This window comes from Stigmatopora argus, chromosome 18 (assembly GCF_051989625.1).
Source record: "Stigmatopora argus isolate UIUO_Sarg chromosome 18, RoL_Sarg_1.0, whole genome shotgun sequence".
Taxonomy (NCBI): domain Eukaryota; kingdom Metazoa; phylum Chordata; class Actinopteri; order Syngnathiformes; family Syngnathidae; genus Stigmatopora; species Stigmatopora argus.
Window position 1 is genome coordinate 8478435 of NC_135404.1, and position 23611 is coordinate 8502045.

At 40.4% G+C, this 23611-nt stretch overlaps 1 long non-coding RNA gene across 2 annotated transcripts in view; it reads left to right on the top strand.

Moving 5' to 3' along the window:
* The window catches only part of LOC144092614 (uncharacterized), a 107967-nt gene that overhangs the window by 48657 nt on the left and 35699 nt on the right, over positions 1 to 23611 (top strand). For both annotated transcript variants that reach the window (XR_013306096.1, XR_013306097.1), the window contains exon 7: positions 5600 to 5680. This is a non-coding gene — a long non-coding RNA (uncharacterized LOC144092614). The remainder of the gene's footprint in view (positions 1 to 5599; positions 5681 to 23611) is intronic.

Sequence of the window (23611 nt, forward strand, 5' to 3'; positions counted from 1 at the left end):
GAAGAAGAAGAAGAAAGAGGAAGAAGAAAAAGAAGAAGGCAGCTGCGGCAGTTAATACTTCATCACCGGGGGAGCCAAAGATAACCCTTGCTAACTTCTCCTAAACATCAGAAACTTTGCTTCCCATCTGGGCTCAATCCACACTTCAAAACCAAGGATGGGGACCAGCTTTGCTGGGGAAAACAAAAAATATCGACATCCTTTACAGTCTGCACTTTCTGTTTTCAATCACGTTATACTCCCACCTACATTTGCATAGACAGAATATGGGAATATCCACCCACGTGGGTCGAGATTAGGTTCTGAATGCATAAATCATTAAGGCCTAAATATACAACCTCGGATTCTTTCTCTTAATGCAAAACACTCCTATTTCAAATGGACTTTTCACATTGGAACAAAAGACAATAGCGACAATTCTTAGCCAAAATACACTGAGGTGTTTATTTTTGAGTATTTGGTGGATTGAGAAAAATAGCACTCTAATATTGTGATTCATAAAAATGTAGACATAACATAATATGATGATAAGAAAGAAACGAAAGAAAGAGTTAATGCTAGTATTCAGTTGTTTGTACCGCTCCTTCTGGTGTGCCAGTCTTTTCCTGCGGGGGCAGTGTAATACAGTCAGGCAAACTGCTACTACTACTGAAAATGACTCGGTACAAAGCCACAATGTAAGTCATCTTTTTAGGAGGATAAAGAATATATTGCGCACACAGAATTTCTTAGATTTTTTTTAGAAATGGTCATAAAAAACGTAAACCCCTCACCTCGCTAAACCAATTTCACACAAACAGCTTTTGTGCTTTTATTGACAATAACAAAGATTAAGAGGACGGGAGGAAAATGTAAGCTAACCCAGATCATTTCAATTTTGATTGTTTTGTTCCGACGTCGCAAAGTACATCATACCAACTATGCGCTACATTCCGAAAAAATCCACAAATCTCTTTTCATCACGTCAACGTTCATCCTGCTGCTTCAATCTGAGCTGAACAGGCAACCATCCGCTTTGTCACATATTCTAGGTTTACGACAATTCCAGACAAAAATGTACTTTGAAAGGGATACGGCTTTATATTCGGAATGCGCTCGCCACGTCAGCATATTTCCCACTGCTGTCTTTGCATGTTTGTTGTTGCCGTGATGTCGCTGTCAGGGCGTGATGGATGAACATCATCGTGTAAAGAGTAAAAGCTTTCGGCCTGAGAGGAAGCCACGGCGGCTTCGCTTTCAACGCTAGCGAGTTTGAACATTTTCCATTTTCCGTCTCACCTGTACTCGGGATATGCTAATTCTCCCCCATCCTCTCCTCCTCGAGAGATCCTTTTGGGATGATATATTCCGCATATGTGTACGGAGCGCTCGGGTGACAGTGACATATTAGTTAGGGTGTCTCTCGGAATCGGGATAACTTCAAATTTGCCACCTTGTTAGCTTTTGATTTATGTGATACCCCCCCAACTCGGTAAAGTAATTGGCCAGAGCCCGTTGTAGGAAATAATCAGCCCGTGCGCAGAAACAAATGTGGCTGGGATGCTAATGAGGCAGCACGGCTGACGGTTATTAATGACTGTTATGATAAACGCAACAATTGAGTTGTGGGGGGAAAAAGACATGACAAAGATGCCATGCAAAAATAATGAAGTAACGCAACATGAGGCAAACAACTACGCGTCATCTAGGCGATGTAGAATTACAAGGCAATTGGTGAAGTAATTGGATACAGGGTGACTTACATTGTTACTTGTTGGGGCGGAGTCCAGTGACCCCCAAAATGCAAGACGAACAAGCTTTTGAATTTGGAAGATTTGAAACTTAATACTGATATTTTTTTTGGGTCAGTTGACAGTTTTTTTTACACATTTGTGGCTATTTGGTTAAAGCTAGTGTTTTATTTTCATGTCATGGAGTGGACAAGTTTGATGAAGTCTTCTAGAGAGTTTAGTTATAGTTATAGTCATTCATAGTTATAGTAGTTGAACTCATTTATTCGACTAATTGATCAAAAAGTTTAATTTTTACTCAAAATGCTACATTTTGAGCTTCTGCAATGCAAATATTTTGTCATATATTTGAAGTGTGAGAGATAATACATAAAATGTTCTTGTTATTTTTTCTTATTCTTGTGATTTATATTTTTTTATTTAAAAAAAATATATATTCTTTTTGGCCAGCAATTTTCACACCCATGCTGTATTGATAACTCAATATAGGTCAGTTTCATTTAACCTTATCCTGACTTTTTGGTTGCCTTTGACGGCTATCATTCGCTGCCGGTTGAAATGGATTGAATGTCCATCTCCGTCAATGCCGCTGAAACTTGACCATTCACTCGCCGCCTTCCCACTTCAAATGAATTGGACATTTCTCCTCCGCGGAGCCAAAGCGTCGGGGCCGAATGGCGACCACGCTTGGACCGCACAGAGTCCCAGGCCCATCAAAACAAATTAAAGCCAAGGCTCCGGCGGCGGTGTCACGGGGTATTACGTTGACGCCAACGCTGAGCGTCTTTGTCAGCTATTATTTCAAAACACGAGCACTTCGGGCCTCGTTTGGAGGCCACGTGTTCGTCTCCACCTGCTGCTTGGATTTTCGACCCTTCATTTGAAGTGGAAGCAATTGCCTTCGCCAAGGCTTTTGAGATATATTTTTTTAGCTCAGGTATACTTCTCTTGACAATGCACAAGCGGGACTTTTTGTCGGACTGAAATCGTAATGACATTCATATTAAAATATGATAAAAATTCAGGTTTTTTTTTAGGGCTAGACATATACATTCATAAGAAATAACACAATCCCCAAATGCTTCATTTTTAAAAAAAATTGTAACCGTTACGAAAAAAATACTGCAAAAAGATGCAATCTTGCAATCTAAATATATTTTTGGTGTTGTTTATATCCATTAAAATCTGTATTTCTTTCCTTATGTTTTGTGACATGGACTTTAACCATGGACATTTTTTTACTGTCAAAGCGAAAAAGTCCATTTGCCAAAAGTGATGGGCCAATAAACGCTCAGTCAACTTCCAACTAGACTATAATTGTTTTTCATCCAGATTCTAGAGTGGGGGTTTGTTTTAGCAGCTTTTCCAGTTGCTTGCTCGATCATTTTGACACCTGTCGAGCTGGACCGGATCCCACTTGCAGGCTGTCAGTGGACTGAATCCGAACAGCATAATCGCCGCAATCATACCTCTCTTAGCACCAGTTCATAAACCACAGGAAAACATTAACTTCTCATTTCCATGAACTTCTCTCTTGTGATTCCAACTCTATTTTTATAAGCTGTTATACTATTATACTCATCAATTTACATCAGTCGTGAATAAAAGTCAGTTCAAAAAGAATACCAGTAAATACAATTTCTGGAGATAGTGCATGGAATTGCTAGTCACATCCAGTCCTTGCAGTTTAAATAATTTTAGGGTGACTTTCTGTACAATTTGAGATGTTCTGAGGTTATTTCTTGTGCGGTGTTGAGGATTTATGAGCCATTTCCTTTTTATTGACCACTTGTCTAAGATTGTGCGGCATTTTTGAGTCACTTCCTATCAATTTATGGGTATCTACATGTTAGCTTTTGTTGATTTAGGGCCAATTTGAGAAGGTTTTTTTTAGGGGGGATGCGGTGAAAAATGTTTTTTTTGTAAGTGTCGAGGTGAATGTGCCATTGGAAAATTTGGGGGATATTTTTGTACGTTTTTGCCCAAAAATGGCTGATTAATTTTTGGTTTTGTCAATGTTTCGAAGTGCATTTGGCAAGTAGAAATTTGAAAATGCCATTGGAGATTTTTTTCTTGCCAAAAAATGTCTTTTGTCAATGTGTCGGGATTTTTGGAAAGTTCAAAGTCATAATGGTGTGAATTCATCAAACATGTGGACTGGAGGGCATTCCAAACATGTGCACAGAAAACAAAATAGATCTTTTCCATGCGAGGCGCTTTTCTTTGTAAAATATGGCTACGATAAAATCAAAAGGAGAGTAAATAAAACAACACCAACGGAGCTCTGTTGCGTTTCGCAAGCGTCAAATGGAATTGATCATTTTTGATGGATGCTGCCTGTTGCCTAATTGTTTAATCCATGATCGTGCATGTCTTCCGGCTGCATTGCCACGATCGATTCCAATTGATTTACTCGCGTCCCCGCCAATGCCCGTCATCACACACCTTGGCGGCCATGGTGTTATATGCCCGAAACGGGCTGCAAAATGTCATTTTTTGCATGCTAGCCCTCAAAATGGCGACAGTCTACATTATCCCATCAGATGTTCATTTCAAAAACACTTCCTGTTTTGGTATAGCCTCGCCGACGTCATCGTACGGTCGCTCAGATGTGATGAATTATGCGGGCGATCGCTAGGCAGGAGTAAGGAGCTCATGATGGCCGTAAAAAGGCAAAGACGCAGACGTAGACGCTCGCTCCGGGCTGCATTTAATATCCGTCGAGTGACTTTATCGACATTTATCAGCCCAATGCGGATTAGCGGCCAGGTGGAAGATGCCGCGTTAGGCATTAATGCCGCCATATCTCATCCGGAGCGTTCCATTAAGTAAATGAAGAGTCGCAGGAGAAATGCTATTGATCATTCTCGCCATTGACAAGCATGTGAATGAGCTCATTTGCCGGGTAAAAATGTGCAATTACATATCGACATGCTATGGAGACTTTATTATGAGATCCCTTTCCATCATCATAGATAAGAATAGTAATCATCCTAAAAGAATTGCGTATTATTTTACTGGATTGGGATGGAAAATGTTATGGTCAGGTCAATATGTTATTTTCTTTCCATCTGATCCAATAGAAGGGAAAATACATACATAATTCTTTTGAAATTGTATTTGTTTTCTTGATTGTGTATTAAATTTATATTGGTATTTTCATGTTTCCCCCTTGTTATATACCACTTATTCATTAATAATCATTTGTATTTTGATTTAGTCAATATTTTTAGTACCATATTTATTTTTGCTACTGGAAAGATGCACCAAAACTAGAAAACCATTTAAAGTAATGAAAATATGAATAACTTTTCATTTTGTGACTGAAAATTTAAATATTTAATCTGAAATAAAAATGTCAATATTTTTTTTAATGAAAATGTTTTTGCCAACTTCAAAATCTTTTCTAAAATATATTAATATATATACTAAATATATATATTCAATGTTATTGAAAAAGAATGTAAAATTTCATTTTGCCTTTTGATGACATGATTAAAACCAAAAAAAAATCTTATCTATAATACAGTATACATTCAAAATTGAATTTACATAAATTCACAGCGGAAGGCTGATGATCATGAAAAGAATCACATGACAAGACGTCTATCCTCGTCAATGGTACTTTGACTGGAAACACATTTGAAATGACTTTGCAACACGTCTGGTCTTTTTCTCCTGTTCTGGAGTTGAAGCCAATTAACATGTTTTTGGGAAACAGTAAATCTCTGTTGAGCAAAGAGTGGCTGTGAAATCACAGGAAAGGCCCAAATTCCACACTCAATGTCCTCTCTTGACTCAGCATTTTAGGCACAAATTACAATTTTGCGCTTTCTTTCTAAATCCACTTGTTCTTTTCTTTTTGCCAGAAACTCCCAAACCGCCGAGCAAAAGTAGAACAACGACGACAACAAGCGAGACTTCCCAAGGCTTGAATCATCTACTTGAAGGTAATTTTCTTCCCAGACGATGCGCCAAATGTACTTTTCCCCAACGAGCACCTGATAAGAAGGGTCTAGTTCTTAGCCTTATATTAGGGGGGGTCAGGAGTTGACGCCCCCCATTCTTTGAACTCCTGACCCACATCGCACAGTAGCCGCATTTACAAAACGCGAGTCGACTGCATGCCAGCAAAGCGTAATGGACGACTCTGATAGCATCTCAAACGTGCCCCCCCCCTTTTGGTATTTATGACCCCAGTCTCATGATTGCCCCCAGCCATAAATCACGTTAATTGGTTTACTGATAAAATGTGTGTCAGGGGCCGCCATATTGAGGCTATGCTGTTTAATCTTTTTCCCCCATTTTTTTATCTCTTACTCAAAACGTAAGCGCAATGCAAATTCTAGCACGGCTTTGTTTGACGCTCAAAGAATGATCACGTGGTCGCCCAAAAATTCTACTGAGCGAATATCGTCGCACAATTTTGAAAAAAAACGTAATGTGCGTTGAGTCCTCACATGGTTGTGTTTGTTGAATTTCATATTTAAGTCATATTTGTGTTTGATTATTCTGGCTACAAACCTTTTCCCAAGGCTGTGCAACTCTATATGTCGATACTTTACATTTTTCATGATTACAAACTGTCGATACGCTACTTGTTACACATTGAATTGAATGCCTTTATTGTCATTATACCAGTATGACAAGATTTAAAGCTTCACCATGAAATGCACAAATAATCAATAATCAATAAATAAGTAGACAACATAATAAGTAGTCAACATAATATGTAGTCAACATAATAAGTAGTCAACATAATAAGTAGTCAACATAATAAGTAGTCAACATAATAAGTAGTCAGCATTATAAGTAGTCAACATAATAAGTAGTCAACATAATAAGTAGTCAACATAAATAAGTTCTTACTTCCTTATTGCAGTTCTTGCTCATAACTTCTGTCAAACGTCTTTTTTCGTAACATCACACATTCTCGAATGGGTTTAAAACGTAACAATTTACTTTTGCAAAAACATAACATTGCACTATTTTACAACTTCCCCTGTAGTCATCCAACGTTTTTTTCCTCGCTTCTTTATTCTTTCTCTTCTGCTGTTCTTTCAAATAACACATTTAATATACAAACATCTTTTGTCTGGCATCAAGATACACATCGACAAAAATTGTGTACCTTTTGGTTGACAAATAATATATTATAATACATCAAACATTCTTTTTAAGACAGTAAGAACATTATTATCGTTAACATTTTTTGTCATGTCTTACCACACTTTTGGGAAAAGAAATCCCCATAATAAGGTTCTTGTCTCCCTATATTGTAAAAGATGACAACTCCCAACCTTTTTGTTCTTCCTCAGTACTAATTACTGATTGGCCTTTGCATGATTAATGGTTTGGATGTTTTTTTGTTGTGGGGGTCAAAACAAGACCGCTCGTGATGGAACAGCAATGCAAGTTAATTAAGACAAACATGATTAATCACCACTGGCTGCCAGTGTGTTGTGTAAACAAGATGCAACCAGATGGCATGCAGATTTTCACCATTGGACGTGAGTGAAAGTCTACAACATGTCTGCTTAAAAAGTACTCCAATGTGGTTTTCGCTAGCATTTTCAACCCTTTCAGGGCCTTTGACGGCACTAGACGTGCAATCCATTTGCCTTGATTGTTGCCAAAAAGACATTTCTAAAGGCCAAAGTCTAAAAAGTGACTAAAAACCTTGTGTAGGGTGGTTCAAAAGGGTTGCACTGACAGGGATTATTATTTATTTGTCACGCTGGATGTAATAAGCTGTAGATACAGCGGCGGAAGGACGGCTGATTTATTGCCGTGTCCAAACGCCGGCGGCCGAGCGTGTAGGATGAATGCGGCGCTGTCACTTCTGTCCATCCGTCAGCGGCGCCGCCCTTCCCAAAACACAAACCGACACGAACCTCCCCACCGACGCACCTCCTGTCTCGTCAAGCCGCACGGAAACAATCGTTCGTTATTCTCGTCTGTTTTTCTCGCCGTTGCCTGTCTGCGTTTATGAATGCAATCCATGTGCTCGTTTGCTTTTGTGTTTTAACATTCATACTACTCGAATTTAGAATGAGGAAAAAATACAGAACTAATTGAATGTGGTAAAAACATATTCTGCTAAATAATACATGTCGGTATGACAAGGAATTCTTTAAAAAAAATTATAAATTCAGATAAAGGTATAAAAGAAATGAAAATATAAAATAGTCAACTGAAATAATTGTAAATAATATTCTGCACTACAATCTCAATTTTTAGCTTGGACAAAAATACTCAATAGGAACAATAACTAACGGAAAAATACAGTAATTTATATTTACATAACTTAATAAGAGACAAACCACACATTTGATCATTAAAAAAACATTAAGAAACCCCAAAATGTTACTAGATGATACTATTATTTGAAAAACATGTTTTATTTGTATTATATGTATATAAATTTAATGAAAGAAAATATACAACAAAATATAATTACAAAATTTTGAACATTTGACTAAACACTTAACAAAAAATCCTAAAAAATCTATATTCAGAAGAGAAAAAAATAGACATTTTATTTGAATTATACAAGCATTAGAACAAAAAAATCCTTAAAATTTAATCCAAATAAAGCCTCAGCTCTTTTTCCTTTGGTCTACGTTTTCAACTCTTTTCCCTTTTTTCGACAAGTCGCCGTTCTATTTGGGTCACGTAAGCTTGTAAAATGCCGTCACGGTTTCAGGATTATAGTATTGAATCATCACTTAAGTGGATAAACTTTTTTTCTGGACTGCAGTGGCTATTGTTTGGCTTTTGGAGGCTAGCTTAAACGCTCAAGGTTTTACGTCAGACGTTGCAGGGAAAACACTTACCCGGCGTGTCAAATATTTGGCCAGGGTCGGCGATGGCGCTTAACTAATTTGACGGCTTTGCTTTTGTGTGTACAGAAAATGCTGTGAACATATGCTTTATGTATTAAACCGGGTCAACATGTGACTTGGGCAAAGGAATAACTAATTGGCCTTGAGATTTAGGAATCTGAATAAGACTCAAATATGAGTAAGACTCGTTGAAACATGATCGTCATTTCTCTTATTTTGAGCTCCTATATTTTCTTCTTCTCAGCATGGTCTTTGCCGGGCTAGCCCTTCCTGTAAATGGCCTTTGAAAGCGTCCCGACGTCATCTGGCGCGCCCCCGACCGATATCTGTCTTCTTTCAAGGCTTCCTTTGCAAATTGTTATTTACGGCCTTTTGTTTGTCGCCTGGGCGCCGCGGCTCACAATACATCTAATGGCCGTCGTTTGTTATTGGCCGACGGGCGCGCTGAAGCGAGAATACTCATTTGGAGGTTGGGGATCGCTTTGATGCGGGGCTATTTAGAAGCAGATCAGTTCCAAAATGGCCGACTCATTAATAAACCACTCATCAGCGTCTCATTAATGCTCACTGGTTGTAATGACTCTTTGAAGCACATAGTTGCGAGATAGAAAAGGGGAAAAATGCAGAGCTTACGAATTTATATACTGTACAATGATACTTTGATTTGGGCTTTTTATTCTACGGTCCATTTCCGCCAATTGTCTTTTCCCGTATTGACGGATAGTTATTAGCGAGTAAAAAGAAGCAAAGTGACAAAGCGGAGGTGAAACGCTTCATTTTGTCTCTTGACGCTCTCTATTTTGCTTCGGATAAATGCGGTGCGGCAATTTTTTGCTAACCCGAGAAAAAGAAAATACTCTGCGTCAGGGGCTCCCCCACTAGCAGATGCAGATGGGAGGTGGAAAAGCTCCTCGGTGGATTGCGAGTAGAGGGGTGGGGGGTTCTCGGATGTGATTGCCGCCGCCAGGATGAAGTCGGCGCTGACAAAGTGCGTCCATTGATGGATGGACAAAGGCGGGAACTGGATGCAAGAATGGATGGGGCCACGGCTCGGGAACTTAACGCCGACAAACACGATGAAAGACGGAGAGGAATTACCTGCCCGGCCGTTCTGGCAAGACAAATCCCATAGCAATTTTCCTACTACTAAGCGAGCACAGTTGGATTCTTTGCGTGCCTGCGAGCGTTGCTTCATTGCATTCTGTGGTCATCTCGGAAAAACGTGAGAAGAAAATCCATCTCCAAAGTAATGTAAAACATGAAAAGGTGACGCATTTGACCAGGGTTGCAAAACTCTGGGAATTGTAATTTACCAGTAGTACAGAACTTTCAATTTGCAACAACTCTTATAAATGTAACAAACCGAACAAGTCTTTTGTCAAGTCACAATCAAGACCAAAATAAGACCAAGAACAACACAGTCTTTTGGGAGTGGCGCCCAAGACTAGACCAAGACTCCAAATATGCTATGGGGCCAAGGATGGTGTACAACAATGATTTGTGGCATAAAAATACCTGCTCGAGCATTAGATTACAAAGAAATGGAAGTTTGAAGTACATTTTCTAAAGGTTTCTGGTCATTTCCAATGCGTGTATTCAACAATGTCAGTCATAGAGTCATGATTTAATCTGGATTCAAGGGCAATAGCGCCTAGCAATGATCATGAACGAGTCAAAAATGTTACATTTCCAAATTGGACAGTCTGCTAACCAGGCGATACTCAACAGGAAGACAAATTGGAAGTGCACATCACGGTGCTTTCCACCTATCTTTTGAAGCGCTTAATGAAGGGGGTAGTTTCACACGGAAACCCACTATGGTGACAGGGGGTGACTGACCCTGTCCCCCACTCAGAGATGATGACGGTGGCTTTAAAATTGCTTCTATCTCGGCGACTGTGATTAATGAGAAGAGTCCTAATCGGAGTTCCAGGGGGCCGACGATATTCGTCTTAATCTCAAGCCACCCAACTCACGCGGCGGACACCCTGACATTTAATGCAGTACTGAGCTTCAATGGTCATAAAAACACTCCAGCTCACTCTGTAGACATTTTCACCATGAAATCACTTTGACTTCCAAGCGGCTATAGATAGTATTTATCAATTCAGGTCGACAATCATCTGTACACTTACTAACATTCTGAACTTGAATCTTCAGCCCCGCATTCTTCTGCTTATTAGCTACCTTAAACCTTATCAACTGACTGCTTTTGATTACTCAAAACCAGGTATAGTATTAGACGACATTTTGAATATCGGTATTTTACATCAGATCGTGAAAGATCTCGGTCTTTGGTCTTGTTTCAGTCTAGGATTTGTCTCACAAATAGTCTAACACTTGTATAGAGTTATTGCTTAGACATTCTTTCTCTAGATATGATTGGGCAAATTGGACTCCATCGGCAACTCAATCAAACCTAGACAATACCGTTTCTATTGTTTTTATAATTCCAGAGAATTGGCTTTCTGCTGGATGATGTCACTTGGATAAGACTCTTGTTTGGTCCACAATTAGTATTTGGGAGCTAAGCTACTATGCTGGGACTCTCATTGACACCAATAAATACCTGACCCCCCACCCCAAGCTCCATAAACTCTCCAGGGACTGAGGCAGTTCCTTGGAGGGGGAGTCAATGTATTCTGTAAACACACAGGCAAAGAAAAAGAATCTCTCGTAAATCTTGTGATGTAGCTGGATAATTTCCTTCAGCTGACCTTGGCGAGGCTGTGGGATGAGAAGCCTGGGTGGTGGGAGAGGGGGCGGGAAACGGCGTCATATGATGTATGGGCGAAGGGACCATGGTTCGCCGTGAATCATGAGCACTGTGCTATGAAGATTTCCAACATCTGAACTCTCTCTTGGCAGTGACTCATTATTCAGCCACTGTCGCGCTTGACCTTTTTAACTTTGGAGTCCTTCACAGTAAAAAAGCCTAAACATGGTGTTCGACTAACTAACTAATGGTCACGCACTGCCAAGGTTCTTTGTGGACATAGCGTTGTTTCTTGGCCTTCGGCACGAGTACAAATCCAAGCCTCCCGCTTCGAATGTATTGGGCATATCGCGCCTTCTGGCAGGCAAGGAGTTAGCATGGCTGTTCTTGTGATACTTTAAGCAAATAAAATCAATTTTCAGATGTCTCACAGCTCCTGGCCATTTTCCCCAAATTTCATGGTTGTGAATTTCACATTTGAAGGAGTAAAAAATAGGTTTACTTTGCCAGTTTTAATGGGATTTCAAATATATTTGCAGTTTTAGAAAGCGTCTGAAAAATACAATACAGGCTACCAAACCTCTTCATTTTTTCATTTTTCGATCCACGTATCAGGTTTCAGTGGAATGGCTCCCAAACTGTATCGCAGGTTACTCTGTAATCCATTGTGCCGATTATCCTTTGTGTATGTATCTTGCTGAACCAGGGAGCACATTGCTCTTGCCCATATGCTTATCAACAAAGCGTGAAGCAATCAATGAGGATAATCTATCTGGAAGCCTGTCGATATGGTAATGACGCCGTCTCATCGTTATTGCCGCGTGGCCACATAAATCATCGGCCGCACCGGAGCGCTTTGCAGCCATTGCAACAATCCACCTTTTATTGTTCGGCGGAATAAAGCGTCCCCCCCCTCTCGTGATTAATGCCCCCCGCATTGCGCTGTACCTCGTACTGATTGTTTTCAAATTCCCTGCAGAAAAAAGCCCTACGAGAAGTCAATGGGCTCGAGAGTAGAAGTGGTCTGTGGCTCCATCACTCACGTTCTTAGATGTATCGACTAGCATTTGCGTGAAGACAGCAGAGGTGTGACGAATGGTCCAGTTTTGACTTGTTGGCTACCATCCACGGAGAAAGTAGTTCATGATGATTTGCCCTTCTGATGTCGCTTTATCTGGCTTTGCTGCGTCCAAGGTGACCAGCTGTTTTACACGTTTGCATCTTGTGAGCTCAAGGTAACGTTATAAACCTGTCATTGTAGGTTTGAACATGTTTGATATTTTTATATTCTTCAAATACCAGGCTTAGATTTGTTTGGCTCTTTCCTTACAAATCCAAGTGTAGGACAAGCCTTTGAGCAGAGCATTTTTTCATGCTAATAAAATAAGGGTTTTTTTTCCAAATTTTTAAACAGCGTCTTAATGATTTAGAATGAAACACATTACAGACACTTACCCCGTTTGAGCAGGTTTGGCCATTACTGGAACTTACATGTAATTGTTCACCTTATTGTATGTAGCTGTTCTGTCATAAACCATGTTTTATACTTTATTTTTGTTGTGAAACTCAACGTGGGAAATATATTATGTGAATAATTAAAAGTAAGAAAAATAAGGAATAAGAACAGTACTGTACAACACACAGTCAACCTTGGTAAATAAATACTAATGTGCTACTATAGCCTAAAGCACATGTGTCAAAGTGGCGGCCCGGGGGCCAAATCTGGCCCGCCGCATCATTTTGTGTGGCCCGGGAAAGTAAATCATGAGTGCCGACTTTCTGTTTTAGGATCAAATTAAAATGAAGAGTATAGATGTATATTACATTTCCTGATTTTCCCCCTTTTAAATCAATAATTGTAATTTTTTAATCATTTTTTTTCTGTTTTTAGTTCAAAAATCATTTTTGTAAAATCTAAAAATATATTTTAAAAAGCTAAAATAAACATTGTTTTAGATTTATAAAAAAAACAGAATATTCAGGGAATTTAATCCAGTTCTTTTAATCCATTTATTTAAAAAAAAAAATCTAAATATTATATCTTAAATGGTCCGGCCCACGTGAAATCAAGTTGACGTTAAAGCGGCCCGCGAACCAACCCGAGTCTGACACCCTTGGCCTAAAGGCTGAGTGTGCATGGCTTCAACTTGCCTACTCTTAAGGCAAATATAATTCTACAATGAATCAATACAAAAATATAATAATCGATGAGTGTCAATCCCTAAGAATATACCTACCAAATTTCATCGTGATCGATCCACGAATGGGGGGATGGATACCTACAAAATAATAATGTAGACACCGCCAAAAACAAGATGTGCGGTGACTTTGCAGACTTTAACCTGTAAAAAAAAATACGGAAAAGTCTTGATTATTTGAGTAATTGATAGGATAGTTGATTCCAAAAAGATTCATTAGCGACAGCCCCGATAAGTAATGCTAAGCGTCAACACAAAGAGACAGAATCTTATCAGAGTTCCTTAAAGACGGGAGATATTCGGAAGCACATCTCTCTATCCATCTTGTCCTCCCTTCTGACGGAGGCAGGAAGGAGCTGCCCAGAAAAAGACAATCAAAACTGATAGCGCGAGCGTTGAACGGCAGCCCGGATGGAAGCAATTTATTCAAACAATCATCCAAGTACACCAAGTGCGCCCGCGTCGTCGTCGTCGCCACTTGGGCTAGGATACTGGAAAATGTGATGGTTTTTTTCCCTCCGCTATGAATCACCGGCGGGCAGGATGCAAAGTGGATTGTTGTGCGTCCTGATAACAATTTAAATCCTGTTATGGATAATGCTCGGTAAAGTCCCCCGCTGGAAATTGAACATGACACTCGAGCGATTTATTATCCTTGTGTGTTCTTAACCTTGGATATCAGATTGTTTGTCGGAGCGTATCCTCGTGATCCTGTGCGGGAAGTGAGCCCTCAATGAAAGAGTGCGAGCGAAAAATGAGCCGTGATGAATGTATCCATAAGCGACTTACGCTGACTAATGCCTTCACATATCACACAAAGCCATATTTACCAATAGACAAATACGACAGGAGAATTAATTCAACTTTCACGACGCGGTTTATCATCCCGGCCAAGGGAACTTTTCCGACGTGCAGATGTGGAGCCGGCGGCAAACGAATGGCTTTTTTGGGGGGGGGCTGGAAATCCGTAAATCTGTAATCACGTCGAGTGCGTCACCTCGTTAACGTCAAGTATGAGTTACGGTTTGGGAATAACAAACAGTTCATCATGACCCTCGCTTGTGTCCAGCTGCTTTCACGAGCCCAGCTGCTAGAAAAAAAAAAGGCCGGGCAACAAATAGGCCATCCTCATTGTTGCCGAGCGTTTCCTCCCCCGAGTGCAGGCCTGACAACAGGGTTGGCCCTTTGCTCTGATTTAAGAGGCTGGCCTGCCGCTGACCCCTCTCTGTCTTTGGCTGCAGTTTAGCTTGACTTTGGGAAATGCTTGCTCATTCCCTCCACCGCTCATTAATCCACACAACGTTGGAAGCACTGGAGCACTCTTGTGTGTAATTCCTTAATGTGCAGCTTTTTACTCGCATGTACTTTTTGTTTTACAAGGCCACCGCTTTGTGTCAAGGCTCCATTCCTTTTCATTTATATATATCGTTTTTACAGAAGCGTGGTATCCCATTCCCCGTATGAGCAGTGAATCCTTAAAAATCACGTTGTTGCTGCTCTTGACTTTCTTGCCATCTGTTACTTTTCTTCTCCTGATGAAGCAAAGGTAGATTCTAGAATTCGTTGACCATATTTAAACTCATTCAGTAGCATTAACGTTGCGAGTTTTGTGTTCATTTTGCGCTACAAGAAACACTCCTGGAATAAATTAAACAGACATTTGCAGGTTACATCATGTCCAAAAGGCAGCATTTCCTGTCCACATTAGTCGGAGGCTAATAGTTACATCCTAATTAATCATGACTGATTCTCCAGTGTAAACATCAGTTTAAAAAATGGACATGTAAGCATTTTTTTAAACACGCATACATTCTTAAATGTCTAAGCAAGGAATGTTTCAACTGAAAATGTATCACTTCTCTGAGTTTAAATTAGTAATCACATCTTCACTGGCTTCAATGCGCTGACCTAAATGAAGAATGGAGAAATAAAAATGTTCAAATGACCTATCAAAGTAAAATCCTCGATTAAAATTAATTAATTCTAATAGTGAATGATGATATTTTCACTCCATCGATGGTGATAGACGTCCAATCCAGTCCATCCTACTTATTTATGTTGACTACTACTTATTTATTATATTGACTACTTATTAATTTATTACATATTTATTGATTTTGTATTTTTTATTATTATGATCGATTATTTATATGTTCGTTTGTCTATTGTTGTGATTTGTGCACTTTGTGGTGAAGCTTTAAATCTCATTATACCTGTGTAATGACAATAAAAGCATTCAATTCAATTCAACTGGGAGTGGCTGGCATTGAATGATAGCTGCCGGCCTCCCCAGTTAAAATGGATTGGACGTCTATCGCCCTCAATGGCAGTGTTAATATGTCGCTGTGGCCATTATGAGGACAAATCCACATTAGCCCAGCCTGGGGTGCTTCCTGTTCGTCATGCATAATTAAAAAAAAGTTAGACAAATGGGAGTCGCTTCGGGAAACAGAAGCGGCGTACACGAGAATGTCTTTTATTTTCCTGGCGACTGACAGGAAATCAATTAGATGTGATGTATTGTTTGGCGGGTGTGGAGATTGGCTACAGCTGTTCTCACTTCTTGCACGCACAATGTATTAACAGCTCGGTGTGTGTATGCTAGACACACAAAATGAAATGAAAACCATTAGACAGGTGACTCATTTACTAAATACTAGTGTTGCTTTGATCATATCGTATTTATCGGTCGCAATGTTGCTATTGCTGACAAATTGACAGCTGTCATGGAGTCAATTCAGCCTGTCTGTCAATGTTTGGGGGGGAAAAATAGATCCAGTTATTGGATGCAACTTGTCGTCAGATGATAAATGAAAGTCAGGGCATGTGTAATATTTGCTCAAGGGCACATGACAATAAGATGGAGGAATTCTGTCCAGAGTGATGGAAACATCCCTGCAAAGCTGCGTGATGAAAACCTCCCTCTCATAACCTTCTCCCGCTTTGCTTTTTAATATCGAAAATCCGCCGAGCCGTCACGTCCGATACAGAGATAAGCGAATGAAGCGTTCTCAAGGTCCGCCCCCCGAGTGATTGACGGCGATAAAGCTGCCAACAGGAGGGAGTGGTTGAAGTCCCTGATGCTGACATTTTTCGCACGTTGGCTTGAAAGAGGAATTACAAAGGAGGAGGAACGAGTTGATTGTTGATCATTTGACTGATTGTTCGTGCAAATCATCTCGCAAGAATATTAAAATACTGGAAAACGGTACAAAATATCGAAAAGGTTTGTTGCTAAACGTACGGATGATAGTTAAATCTCTTTGTCGTGATAGAAAACTGCGAAAATCCTCTGTTTCTGGAGTGGCACACATACTGTATGTACTTGTGGCCAAGTTAGTTATTGTAGTCGGACAACGAGGCTCATAAATCGTCACGACGTCTTCATGTACGTGGGCAACAGCCGTTTGTCTTGCTGAACTTTGGATGTCCCTCCCTTTCGGGAAGGCGCAATCTTTCACGTGCCTTTGTTAATTAAGATAGCCAACGAGTGAGAAGTGACTCAAGTGGAGTGCTGACACTGTCAAAATAGGCAATAAGAGGCCGTGAGTGTCCCTTTAGTTGACCTTTTCCGCCTGCCTTTAAAAACCTTGAATGTCTGGAGACATTCCTTTTAACTCATTCACCACCATTGATGACTATAGAGGTTGTCAAGCATTTATCACTACTTTAAAGGCCTTGTAAAATGGAAGTTAACATCAATAAACCCTTTAACAGGCCAAAAATCAGTCGTTAACAAGCTTGGAAAATTTGAATTGGGAAAAAAAGCAAAGTATAGGTGGAAAAATGTCTAGTATACCAAGTTAGTCCTTTATTTATGTGGCCCTGAATCATTGGACAAAGAGCTTAACATTTACAAAAGCCTATAGGCATAGTATTTGGATTCACAGCGTGCTACATTAACTTATAAAAATAAATAAAAACGGACTCATAGCCTACCTTAAAGTCAACCAATGCGCTGCTTTTTCCTGCTTTGGTTACTGCATGACGTGCGTTATTACCCAAGTCCCAAATAACAAACAAAAAAAACCTTGCGGGAAGATTTTATTTTGCAGGAAGGCTGCAACATCTATCATAGTTTGATGGCAAAGTTATGAATGAGGAAGTTGCAATTGCACCAAATAGCTACTGATGACGTTATTATAGCGGTAGGGGCGTTTGTTTTACTGACGCTTAAGTTCCACTGATCTGGAGTCACTCTTTGGCAAACACGTAGGGCCTTGCCCTCTACTGACGTCTCTGGCCCGCAGATATAGATCGCGCAACACGAGCAGGACAAACCACAACGACCGCTCGTATCAGGTTGCCTGCCAGGAACGATTAAACTTTTCCTCAGCGGGAGTTCATCGACTGTTCTTGACACTCTCCTCCTCCTCCTCCTTCTTCTTCTTCTATGGTACGCGTCAGAGCAAGTGGGTCCACGCTAGCCTGGGGAAATCCTGAGAACGCCCTGTTAACACAAAGCACTGTTTATTTTCACTCATAACACAGCACACAATTGAGAGTGTGGGTCAAGGTGAGGCTAAGACACTTGCAACGGGGGAACAACAAACAGATGTTCTTTGATGATAATTGCAAGGAAGGGAAAAGGAGTATGTAGGGCGGTTAAGATGGAAAGGACCCCTGTTGTTTGGCCCCAGGGGGCTGTCCTTAACACAGGAAAGCCAGACTACAAACTTGAATGACAGATTGATTGCTTGCAAAAATGCTGATTTCAGCAAGTTGCTGTTGCAAGTTATGTCAAAAGTCAGCGTGATTTATGTGATCATTTTCCCAAACTGAATGTCACTACGCTGGCGGGTGACGGACAGACGTTGGAGTTGAGCGCCGTCAATGGCCGCTGCTGATTATGTTGCGTGGCTTCATCAGTCCTGACGTGATTTGAGGCGCAGGAAGCGCCGCCGCCGGGTGTTCATTAATCACCGCAGTGGCGGCAGCACTTAATCCAATGACGGCATCCTTGCCATCCGTCGTGCTGCTTTAGATAAATCAATCACTCATTGTTGGAAATGCTGGCGACCTGCCTTTCACAGGGCGGTCTATGTTGTTTAACTCATTCACTACCCTTGACCGCATTGGACATCCAATTCATTCGGACCGGCTAGTTGGCAGTGGATCGCAATGACAGGCAGTGAGTTAACAAAACACCAAATATTTTGTCCTAAAAAATGAATTGGAATACCTTGAATCTTTTCCAGACTTTTCCAGTTTAGATATTTTTTCAAGAACGCTATAGTTTAGTTTGCAATATGGAATATTTATTACTATTTTTGCTGTTTGGATTTATTTTAGTTTGTACTAATCGTTAATATTTGTATTCATTAATACTTCTCTTATCGTACCATTTCTTGCTATTATTATTCTATAATCAGTGGTTTTATGCCAACCATGCAGTTAAAATAAAATCTAGCACAGTCAGTAGCTGCGTTACCATTAGTTTTTCACAAACTATATGCGATGTAAATTTAAAAATCGGGACAACATAATCGTGACTTGTTTCCATTGAAGCCAATTTACGAAAATGCCTATTGACTCTCATATTTGGAGATTTTCCTTACAGAAAATGGACGCCTAAAACCTGTTGTGTGTGAAGGCGCAATCATGTGACTAGGTACTTTTCATTATGCTATTGCGATATGCACATCATCACGACATCTGAAAAGCCTACGGTTTTGCAGTATTTTAGGGTTTTTCCAAAATTTAGGGAGCTAATGGCAGTGAGTTGCAAGTGAGTTAATTCTCCAAGAGTTTTGTTTTCATGTTTTTCTGCAACTCCTCAGATCGCCTAAGGGCGAGAAACTGCGATGGCGATGGAGCTTTCGCACATGCCATATCGCTCCCCAGACGGGGATTGTGTTTCTCTTTTCCAGCGTTTATTTGAAAGCTATCATTTCCTGGAATTCATCGTTGGAAAAACGCCATCGATCGGCCGCCTGATAGATGGCCGCTGTCCAGCTATCGACGGCCGTATTGACGGGTCTTTGTAAGCTCTGCATCTTATTACCGCTCGGTTAAACGATACGCCTCGTTGATCGGCTGTGGTGGGAAGTCAGCGAGTGTAAACACTGCGACTTGGTGACATTTTCGCGAGTTGTATGCAGTACGACTTATGCTAGTTGTCAACACAATTGAAAGTAAGCTTCGAAAAAACAAAGAAGTGTAACACTGCTTCCGCGAAGGTCATATGATAATACAAATATTTTCAAATGCAATAACCCTGTCTGCGAAGTTTGCTGTAGCATGAAAATGACTTAGGTGAAGCCCTAAATGTGTTGCGTAACTACTCTTGTAGTTTACTACTTGACTCCCCAAGTTTAGTGCGTCTTAATCCAACCTGGTTTCATTTTCTTGTTGGAGGACGCTAAGTAATGTACCGCCGCCAAGCCGGGCCACTGTCTCCATTTGTTTTAACAGTAATACACAATTTAACCTTGACAGTAGCATTTGCAGGATCATAACACTTGCAACGGGTGTAATTTTTCTAACAAATCGCGCCGCAACGTGATACGATTCATCTCGCTTTCTTATAATGTGTAGTATTAATCTGCGGCGCCGTTTATGATGCATTACCCCGGTGAACATGATTCACTCGTTGCGTCGATAAGAATCCTCCTGTTTTTTTGTTTTTTTGCCCATGTTTTTAGTATTGCAGTGTGCGTGTGTCGTCACTTCTGTTGGAGTTTGTTGGATTTTGCTCGCTACGCTGTGAAGTGTTGCTACTTTATGGAGAGTGAAATAGGCTCCTGTGCTTCGGATGCTTGCAAACGTGACTTCTGGTGCTTGATTGTTCCGTGGGAGCCATTTGTTTTCTTGAGTTGTGGATGGTTAACATTTTAAAAGGAGAAAGTGACCCTCAGAAAGGGCTGGGTGATTTGGCAAGAAAAAGATGGATTTGTTTTCTTCAGACTGTCTGATTATATTTTAAACTTGAGTTGAAGAAAATGTATTCCACTTATTTTTCTATTATCGTCTCATCTCGATTGTTTTCGTGTGATCTTAAACGTAATTTTTATACATTTTTAACTGAGTTTTCAGGAATTCCTACTGGGAATTTAAATGAGAAAAATATCCCTTTTTGTTCATATTGTCTGATCTTGATCGCTTCACAATTATTCACTATTGATATTTTTAATTTTCACCATAACGTCACTATTGCTTTGAAACCTGCATTATTTACAAGTAAAGACAATTCATTCGTCACATTGTGAACTGGCAGAAACCGACACATTTCCCCATGGTTGATCACCAAAAACAAACTTTAAATTTTACACAACCAACAATTAAGATGGATTAATCGTTTAGCTCTACTCCCAGCACAAAACTTGATGAAAATTAGTGTCGTCCATTCAAAGTTCCAGAAAGTACAACAGTATGTAGCAATAAGTATCAGTAAAACAACAAAACTAGAAAATGGCGTGACTGTTCATCCTGCCAAAAATGTCTAATCACACATTTTTAAAGGCCATAAAGGATAAATAAAAATGTTTTTGCCTGTTTTCACAAATTTTGTAAAAATCGGAGAATATTCTAGCAAGATTTATCAATCATGGCGGTTTCACTTTTAACTGGGAGTGCTGACAGCGAATGATCTGCTCTCCCAGTCAAAACCATCCCTCCCAGTACAAAACAGATTGGACACCCATCACCGCCAAAGGCTGCAGCCTCGACAGCCAATTTTGAGCGCTCCTTTCCCAGACAAACGAGCGGCGTCTAAATAATGCAGTACCCCCTAATTCTCTCTGATTAGTCGCGAGTGGGACGACGAAATTGGTCATCAGCATAAATAACGAGCGAATGAACTGATAGAATGCGAAATCGCCCGCCGTCATAAATCAGCGGCGATCCGCCGGCCGTGGAAGTGGGCGGAATTAGAAGTCGGCGCTCCTATTAATTATGTTGCCTTGTGAAGGTGACAGCGCGATAAATCAGCGCTGAAAGGCTCCTTCGCCACCACACTCGGAGCTCTCGGACTGGCTGCAAATTGCTTTGTGTACGCTCCTAATTGTTTCTTAAATAAGCCTCGGTTTTGGGAGGCCGGTGGGGAGAGGTGTAGTCTACCGGGAAGGGTCGCTGGAGTCAAAGCCGCCCAATCTCGCTGATAACACGTCACCAATCCATCTTGCTCCAAAACCTCTTGGCGTAACCATTCTTTCAGTGTACAGCGACGCGTACTTTAGGTCGACAGTGCGATGGAGAAAATGGTAATTGGCTCCAAAGATGACTGCTATTGGTTCCATGTGTCAAGTTTCACTCGGAAAAAGGCCTGTTAAACTGACACTCCAATTGCTTTAATTTTCATTTCATTTCCGGTGTATAGAAAGACATTCAGAAAGATAAATGTTTTTAGTACCCAGGTTGAAATGGTAATATTTTTGGCTAGGATGATCAAATGTGGGTTTAGGCCCTGATATTGTGTCTGGCAGGGAGATTTATACACTTAGATATACTCCATGCATCATCTTACGTCATTTCGGGTACCTTTTACACCCAGGAGTCCCCCTGCCCCCCCAAAATTGCGCCCCTGGACTGAACATCTATCGCCGTCAACGGCAGCCAATGAGTCGAGCAAGATGCCTTTCACTGGGATGCACATAATAACGTTGTTATCTTTCCCTTTAATACGTGAATCTTAAGTCAATGGTTAGTTTTCACTTTATTTGGGTTGAAGTCAACCTCTTGCTTATTTTGTAAAGAGTTGGTGATTTTTTTCTCATCTCAGAATCCCCTTTCAACAAATAGATTAATCACACGTGCCCATTCGGCACTGTGTGTACACCTCGTCCTTGTGGCTGACATTGGGCCCTTCTCTAGATGTTGAAATAATGCCGCTGTGAGGCGGCGGAATTATGGCGTGCACTTTGATGACATTGCGTCAGAGCCAAGGTGACTGAGTGGAGGAGGTGGAGGAGTGATGGCTGCCTCCCTCCCTCCCTCCCTCCCCAGCAACCGGCCATCAACTCCCCCCTTCTCACCCTGTCAATAGCGAGCCTCATGTCTGATGGAGTCACATCAGGGCGGCACACCTGACACCGCCGCCGTGTCTTTATTTCCTGCAGCCGTCCCTTCGCAGCACACATCACTGGTGATTAATACACCGACAACAGCCGGGAGCTGAAACGCTCGCACACACACACAAACACACACAGCTACTGTTACTGCAAAACACTCATCATCTGTATTGTAAAAACTTAGATATTGTTAGATTGATCAGCGTGCAGAGATGTTGGATGGATGTAGTTTTCGTGTTGATGTGAGACCTTAGAAATTGGTGTATTCGTTTGGTTATTTATTTATTTAAATTATTGTTATTTATTCATATAAATTCTGTTTCATTTTCAAAAATAGAAGACTGCTATAGTTACACCCATTCCATACGACAACAAATTTTTCACTTTATGAAAGTGCAAAAACACTGTTGTGGAACCTTCCCTTAAATTTTGTCTATGCTTCACTTTGCAGTAACGAAAACCTATTGACCATGCACTTCTCCAAAGAGAAGAAAAAATAATTATGTTGCATTTAGCGAAGAAGAAAACAAATGTTGTTGAACTAGACAAAAAGAAACTTGCATTCTTGGTGTTTAACGTTCCTTAAAAGAACCTAAACTGTTGATGTGTGACTTTCCCTATTAAGAAGATATACTACTAATCTTGCACTTTTAGAAAAATAAGACTTCACGTTGCAATTTTTAAAAGGGATGACTAACATTTAGGTCGGTTAAAATGGAGAAAAGCTATTGAGGATGCACTCGCAGAAAAGAGAACCATTCCGTCTTTTCGAAAAGTAATTCCGACGATTGCGGGTTATTCCTTCGCAGTAAGAAGACGTTAAAGATGCGTACTTTCCAAAATGAAAAAAATTCACACAGAACCATGATTTTTACGGCTCATAATGAAATCTTGCAATCATTTCAATCAAATTTCTGTTTTCAAAATAAGGTGGAATACAACATCGACTTGGCATCTGCGGAAATTTTGCGGGTTGTTCCGACCATTACCAGGTCCTGATGAGGTGCAGTCGCAGTTGATTGGATATTATAGGCATGAGTCGTGTAGACAATGTCGTTTCTAATCGCACTCATCTTGTCACAGCTGTTTAACGCACATGTGGCACCCTAAGTGA